The sequence below is a fragment of the Lactuca serriola genome, chromosome 7 (assembly GCF_051521515.1).
Source record: "Lactuca serriola cultivar US96UC23 chromosome 7, Lser_US96UC23_V15, whole genome shotgun sequence".
NCBI lineage: Eukaryota > Viridiplantae > Streptophyta > Magnoliopsida > Asterales > Asteraceae > Lactuca > Lactuca serriola.
This window is the reverse complement of record NC_136414.1, coordinates 52419956-52428618: the sequence shown is the minus strand read 5'-3', so window position 1 is coordinate 52428618 and position 8663 is coordinate 52419956.

Here is an 8663-nt window from a genome sequence, read left to right as displayed (position 1 = left end):
CGCCCATATTCTTAATCTAGTCCCTACAAAGAAAGTTGCCAAAACTCCTCACGAGATGTGGACTGGTAAAGTACCTAAACTAGACCACATCAAGATTTGGGGTTGTGAGGCTTTCGTGAGACGTGAGACTCATGATAAGCTCGAACCTCGAAGCGAGAGGTGTATTTTCATCGGCTACCCACAGCAATCCTTTGGTTACCTCTTCTACAGACCTAGTGACAATGTGGTCTTTGTAGCAAGAAGAGGAGTCTTTCGAGAGAGAGAATTTATAAGCCAAGGAGACAGTGGGAGGCAAATTGATCTTGAAGAAATTCAAGAGTCAAGCGGTGAAGGAACTTCAAACACTAGCCCTTAACTTGAGGAGGAAACTCTTGTTGAGCCAGTTGACAAGCCTGTACCACTGAGGCGTTCCACGAGAGTTAGGAATGCACCTGAGCATTACTATGGTTTCCATATTACTGCGGAAGGTGAGACACTTATTAGTGATGAGACACTAGTAGGTCTGGATGAACCTAACAGCTACACGGAAGCCATGGCAGGCCCTGAGGCTGCCAAGTGGAAAGAGGCAATGGATAGCGAGATACAATCCATGTATGACAATCAAGTTTGGAACTTGGTTGAAAATGTACCAGGTCGTAAGACAGTGGGGTGCAAATGGATCTTCAAGAAGAAGACCGACATGGATGGTAATGTACACACTTATAAGGCACGACTGGTTGCAAAAGGTTATTCTCAAACTCTAGGAGTTGATTATGATGAAACCTTTTCACCAGTGGCCAAGATAAAGTCTATTAGGGTCCTGTTAGCCATTGCTGCATTTCATGACTATGAAATATGGCAAATGGATGTCAAAACTGCTTTCCTTAATGGAAAGTTGGCTGAGGATGTTTACATGGTTCAGCCAGAGGGTTTTGTCAGTACAGAGTACCCCAATAGAGTGTGTAAACTCGAGAAATCCATTTATGGATTGAAACAGGCACCTCGCAGATGGAATCTTTGCTTTGATGAGAAGGTCAAGGAATTTGGCTTTTGAAGGAGTGAAGATGAATCTTGTGTCTATATCAAGGCTAGTGGGAGTATAGTCAGTTTTTGGTACTGTATGTGGATGACATACTACTCATAGGAAATAACATCCCAACCTTGCAGGAAGTAAAGTCCTGGCTTGGGAAGTGTTTCGCTATGAAGGACCTTGGTGAAGCTGCCTATATCCTAGGGATAAGGATTTTGAGAGACAGGAGTAAAAGACTAATTGGACCTAGTCAGAGTACCTACTTGGATAAGGTGCTGAAAAGATTCAACATGCATAACTCCAAGAAAGGTGAGTTACCCATTCAGAGTAATGCCAGATTGAGTAAGACACAAAGCCCTAGTACTGAGGCTGAGATAGCAGAAATGAGTCGACTACCTTATGCTTCAACTATAGGATCGATCATGTATGCTATGACGTGTACTCGACCTGATGTAGCCTTTGCTTTAAGCATGGTTAGCAGGTATCAAGGGAACCCTGGCAAGGAACACTGGACTGCGGTAAAGAATATCCTCAAGTACTTGCGAAGGACTAAGGACTGGGTCCTTACCTTCGGTGGGAGTGATGACTTGAGAGTTGTAGGGTATAGTGATGCTAGTTTCCAGACTGATAGGGATAATTTCTGCTCTCAGTCGGGCTGGGTCTTTACCCTAAACGGAGGAGCAATTTCTTGGAAGAGTTCCAAGCAAGAGACAGTGGCAGATTCAACTTGTGAATCAGAGTATATAGCAGCAAGCGAGGCAGCAAAGGAGGCTATATGGCTAAAGAACTTCATCGGAGACCTTCGAGTTGTACCAGCTATAAAAGAGCCAATGGAGATTTTCTGTGACAGAAATAGTGCGGTTGCCTTAGCCAAGGAACCAAGGGATCACGGGAGATCCAGACACATCGACAGAAAATACCATTTTATCAGACATCGAATCGAAGAAGGACTCCTCGTGGCGAAGAGGGTATCATCGGATGAGAACCCAGCAGATCCCCTCACGAAGGGACTGAGTAGGGTTAAGCATCTCCAGCATGCTCGGAGCATAGGGCTGAAGTATGATATAAGTTTTAGTAGTTAGATAACCTCGAAATTTGTAAAGTGTAATTGACATTAGATGATGAATAAAAGGTGTTTTATTTATGAGTAAAGTGTTGCTATCTCTTGTTGATCGTTTACTATATTTCGTTTGCATGTTTTGACTTCCAGAATAATTTTGTTTGATATAACATATTATTCAAACCTCCACAGTCGGTCATATGTCGGAAGTAGGTATGAATCAAGACTGTCATGATTGGTTGCAGAGGTCTAAGGTGTTGGACAAGGCTACAACAATCATGAGTGCTCATAAGTTCTGAGCATTGGACTCAACCCACGCTCACTGGAATCACTTCATGGAATTTTATCTCGAGTGATCGTGAGACGGTAATATCATATAAGTCTTCAAACCTAGAGATATGATTTGTTACTTACGAGTTGGTTATGCATTGATTGTACGAAAACGCATTGGTAACTCGATGTTATAAAACGTGCTTTTGTGTGTAATTCAATGAGTGGTAGAACAAACATATGAGTCGAAGTTTATCTGTTCCTTCTTGGATTAGAAGCTGATATTTGGGCCCCTCAATGATTTTGTTTTGACCTATGTACCGGGCCCGGTCAGAACTAAGTTGATGTGTTCAATTAAGTTCTTTGTCAAACAAATCGGAAATTGGGAAACAAACTGCTGGACAATAAGTAAGACATTGTTCCATGTATTTGTCCGGCTGATATCTAGAACAGAGGATTATATGATCACTTATCTTAAATGGCAAGTTCTAGTTCAACAGAGTTTAAAGAGCTACGATTGTTGATCGGTTCCTGAAGTCATACTTGCAACTATAGTTATTAGACTTATCCAAGTGGGAGACTGTTGGATATAGTGTCTAAGTTCATAACTATATTTGGTATGTACTTGACCCGACTCGGCATGGTCCATTTGGGTTGCACTTCACCCGAACAGTTTATGGATAATATTTGAGAATAGTACAAGTTATGATTTATTAATATATTATAAGTTCTAATGTATTAATATAAGATCATATTATTTAATTAGTAGTGATCTATAATTAATCTAGGATTAATTTAGTGATCAAAGATATTACTAATTAAATATGGGCTTCTATATTTATATTGTGTGGGCTAATGCTCATTTGGAATGGGCTAGGCTTGGATGGAAAAGTCCATGGATACTCCATGGAGCTTTAACCCATGGATCTCATGGAAATGAAGAGACATGGGTTTTAGGGTTTAACCTAATCCACCACACTATATAAAGGAGGCTTTGGTTCTTGAAAAATGACTAGTTGACACTTGTTGAGGTGAGGGCAATTTCAAGATAGTAAATACTATTCTCTCAAAGTTCCAAGTTTGTGGTGATTTGTGACTTTCATTTGAGGCATCCACATTATTGGTGCTAGGCTCTAGAACTCCAAGCAATCAACTACAACTACAAGGTAAGTATATCTACTAGCTTATTTGATTCATGTTCCCCATGCCATGCTAGTTAGGATATAAACCTTGGAAAAATAATTATTTACATGTATCTTAGACAAACATAGATCCAAGGTTTATTAGGGTTGCATGTACACTTAGGAAGTGTTAGAATGCTCAAAACCCATCAAGGAAGACCCGGGGGTTAGCCCTAGGCATTATGCATGAATGACCAGGAGGCGGCTCCTGACACACAGTATGTTATTATGTATGGTAGGAAGAACCGGGGGTTACCTCTAGGCAATATGTATGAAAGACCAGGAGGTGGCTCCTGGAACACTCTATGTTATTATGTATAAAAGACCAGGAGGTGGCTTCTGGCACACTATATGCTAATTAGCTAAGTAGAGCAGTATGTATGCTAGTTGTCTTTGTGATGCTTGCATGGAAGACCAGGAGGTGGCTCTTGGCACTTGTCTGTAAGACCGAGGGGGTGGCCCCCGGCTTGGCAAGAAAGACCATGTGGCGTCCCGTGGAATAATGGCAAGACTATGTTTGGCACATAGCACCTTTAGTGATTATGATATATGTATGGCTCATGGTGATGTATGACGGTATGCGAGTATGTGTTTATATGCCATACAGTATCCGGTTGAAAGAGAACGAAGGGGTAGGCCAACACCCAGATATGGTAGACAGTATGTTGAGATGTATGGTATGTGATTTTTGGGGAACTCACTAAGCTTCATGCTTACGATTTTCAGTTTTGGTTTCAGGTACTTCGTTTTCAAAGGAAAGGAGTCGGCTCGATTGCAACGCATCACACCATGTTTTCCGCACATGATATCCCTAGGATTACACTCTAATTTTGATTTATGTTAATATGTTTTGATTATTCACACTTTGGTTTTGACATGGGATGTTATTATGAATGTTTCTATACTAATTGGTTTTATAATAACTTATTTAAAAATGAAATTTTTGGACTTGAATTTTGGGATGTTACAAGTTGTTATCAGAGCCTTCATTTGACGGATTCAGACATATTTGCGGGTGTGTCTGGACTCAAACTAAGGACTTGGCATGAAAATTTTTCAAAAGTTAAATCATTTTATAAAAAGAAGTTTGTAAAGAGAAAAGAACTTTGAAAAGAACAAGGTGTGTGATGCGTGCAATCAGCCGAGCTCAAGTAAGTTTTCCCTAAGATACCCATACATGTTATGATATGATTTTGAGAACTGCATGCTAGATTAGGGCTAAGGATCTAGGAAGGATGCCTTGTATGCCTATTGTATGTGCTTGTAGACTTGCATGCTAGTACTGATCAGTCAGTGATAGGATGACCTGTTTAGGTTATGCCTGATTTTATGAGCCTTTGAATTGCATGTACAAATTCATGATTAGAGGATAGAACGGTTTGATTGGATTATGATTGTTAGATTTTCCATTTTCTGAATGCTATTTGCTTTGTGCTTTGTGGGACTCCTAGTGATGTGAGTTAACTACTAAGCGAATATGCGAAGTCATATGGGACACAAGCCGAATAATCTCAGAGTGATGGACTCGACCCTATTTCACAGCTCTTGTTTGATTCTAACCGTTCTAGGGATGGGTCTTTTACTTGAAGGATTATCTGATCTCTGTTGCATGTGGCTATATTCATGAGGTAGCTAGTTGGCATTATTGGGAATCTTTCAGCAGTTGAGGACTGGGTGGGTTTGGGAACCTAGGAAAGCCTAGGATATGTTTCGGTTGGTTAGTAGTGAGGCTTAGTGTGACTTGGGTGTACCAGTTTGAGGAAGTGACTTGGAGGATTCAGGAGGATTGGTGAGGAAAGTATGGATAGGTGTGAAAGGTAGTATTGGGCCTGTACTACTGAAAGCACAGGATCCATACTCGAATTGGTGAGAGTCTTGGAGAATCTAAGAAGCTTATGAGAGGTGGATTCTTGAGTATTTTCTTATTATTGGTTTGTCACTTTTCAGTTTGGAGATAAGCTCGTAGGGAAATGGGTCAGGTTCGGGTTCTGGCTCAGGCGTAGGTGCTGAGCAGATGAGCGAGTAGTTGCGGGAGTTCATGTCATCTGAGATCTCTCGTTGTGTTACGAAGATAGTAGATGAGCGCTTGGGCATATTCCGTGTGGAGGTTATGGCTATTATTGGAGCTCACACACTAACTTTCTGGGAGTTCCGTGCTTGTGGAGCTCCTGCATTCCATGGGGAGAGGGACCCCATTGTCAGTAGGAGATGGTTAGCAGATATGTGTAATGCCCTGTTCCTAGTACGTAATGTTAATTATTTATTTTCCTTTTTGAAGGCTACTCGACGAGTCAGTGGTCCTAACTCATCGAGTAGATACGAGTCAGCACGTGGGGATTAGTAGGGCGACTCGACAAGTCAATATTCCCGACTTGGCGAGTTGGCCAGGATGGAGAAAACCCTAATCTTTAGGGTTTGCACCCTATTTAAACAATCTTATGCACCCATTTCAGCCTCCACCGTCCCTCCAGAGCATTATCTCGAAACCCTAACCCTCCATAAGAGAAATTGAGCTACCTTTGACATTTTGGGTATTTCTTGGTGTATTTTGAAGCTAGAAGAAGAAGTAGAAGATAGAAGACTCAAGGGAGAAAGAGTAGATCCGGGATCCACCTCTCTTTTGTCATCTTTTCTGGTAAACAAGCTTCCTACTTGATCCCTTTTCCTTTTAGATCTAATAGTATTCATATTATGGAAGTTTTGCTTAAAACCCTTGATCCTTTAGCATTGGAACGTCCTAAGAGGCCCTTAACTCAGATCTAGACACCCTTGAGCTCCAGAAGCTTGGGGTAATTGCCTTTATTCATCTATGATTCCATCTAATGCAATTAGTCTTCATTAATGGTGGAGTTTTGGTGTTTTAGCTCATTAACACCATGCATGCACGTAAAGTTAGCAACTTTACGTGTAATACTAGTCTTAGGAGCTCAGATCTACAAGTTGGAAGCAATGGAATGGACTGTAATCGACTGAATGAAGATGGCATAAGTGGACTAGGCCAGTGGCGAGTCTAGAATAGAAAAACACATGGTTCACTAATTTTCCTATAGTAAATTTTCTATATAAATTCAAAGATTTTATTGGTAAGGTAGGTTCTAAATTTTTCGTAAGATAGGTCAAAAAAAAATTTCAATAGAAGTTTTGCATAAATTAAAAAAATTAGGTGGGTCATTGGACCCACCTACCATGTGAATAGCCTCGCCACTGGACTAGGCGAGTCTATTCATAGACTCGGCGAGTCGGGTCGCAAACCCTAATCACTTCTGGTTATGATTTAGATCAGTGAGTTGAGTGATGACTCAGTGAGTTGACAGGACTAGGACTCAACGAGTCATGGGGTGACTCGGCGAGTCGATTCGTGAGTTGTAAGAGTTGGGGGTTAGAGAACTCGGTGAGTCAATAGACTGACTCGGCAAGTAGAGTCAACTAGGGGGGGTTGACTTTGACCAGGACTTTGTGTCACACCCCCGAACCAGACGGCGGAAACGTCCGAGGGCTCGCGTGACTTTAATTGAATACCATCACAATGAATATACATGAATCATAACATAAACGTCACCATGCATCAATATATTACAACTGGAATTGTTCACATCAAGTACATCGTTTTAACATTACACATTCATAACATAAATAGTTTAGTGTTTTTAACAACATAACATCTAACATTACTTCATACTACTCTTCCGCTTACCTGTTACCTGAGAATACAAGTTATTTTGGAAAAACGTCAACATATGAAATGTTGGTGAGTTCATAAGCAATGTTGTGGTAAAATGATTTGTGTATTTTGTAAAACCCAGAAAATCCGATATTTTCTGAAAAGACTTTTATTTATCAAAGTGTGAGATCCATAAGTTGATGCATGAATGATTTTAAAAACATATATATATATATATATATATATATATATATATATATATATATATATATATATATATACATATACGAAGGGTATTTTGTAATATTGTTATAAAGTTTCGAACGAGTAGTATTAAATTCCCCGGAAAACCCGATGTTTCCCGCTGCTGAAATGTATTTGTGATTACTGATTTTTGTATTGTCTTAACGAACGAATATTGAATTAATCTATATTGTATATCATCCTAATTTTGTCTACTTTGATTTCTCGTAAGCCTTAACAAATGAAGAGAAGGGGGCATTATGTCCTACTACTATCGTAAGTACCTTAGGCTGTCGTGGATGCGAAAGACACGATGGTCCAACTCGCCTTTGATTACTGTGACCTTACTAACTTTTCTAGTGGGACACTTTGGCCTACTAGCACACAAAGCTATTGAAAGTCCTTTTATAAAATATTGGGTCATTGGAGGCCCAATAACATATAAGCGTTATCCCTTTGGGCCCAAAGATCATGTTGGTGGGCTTGCAAGGCCCAACAAGCATAATTTGAAACTCATAAGCCCAAAGTTTGTAGATTTACTCATTGTAGTCATCACATATCTATTGAAGTGTTTTGATTTAACGTTTGTTGTTTTATATTGATTCAAGACCGAATCAATTCGTTTATAACGATATTTGGTATTGAAGGTGTATTTGTTTTTCGTTTTGTCGCTAGCCGGGTATCATGTATTTTGTCTTAATGAATTAATTTGTTTAGAGGTATGAATTTGACCCTTTCTCACTACTTTTCTTTTATAAAAATAACACTTTTAGTCCTTTATATAAAAGAATTTCATTTTTAGTCCTTAAAAACATTTTCTTGGCACTTTTGTATCATAAACTTGTTGAAAAGACATTTTTAACCCAAATTATATTTAGTAAACAGTTTTAACCCTTCCAGAATGGTGTTTCTCGGCTAGAACCCCAAATTTCGCAATTTTTACAGTTTTGGCCCAAAATACAAAAAGTTTACATTTTGATCCTTTTTGGAGTTTAAAAGCATTTTTGACCTTAGAAATAGTTTTATCTCACTTCATGTTCCCTGTTTTACAGAATATTACAATTCAGCCCCTTAAAAACATCAATTTTCGCAATTTTGGGCTTGTTGGGCTGAAAAGCCCATATTTAGCCCAATAACTCAAAATTTTGCATTTTAAGTCCTTTGTAAATTCTAATATTCAGAAAAATGATTATGAAAACTGTTTTGACTCTTTTGACCCTCAAGAAACCGTGACTTGGC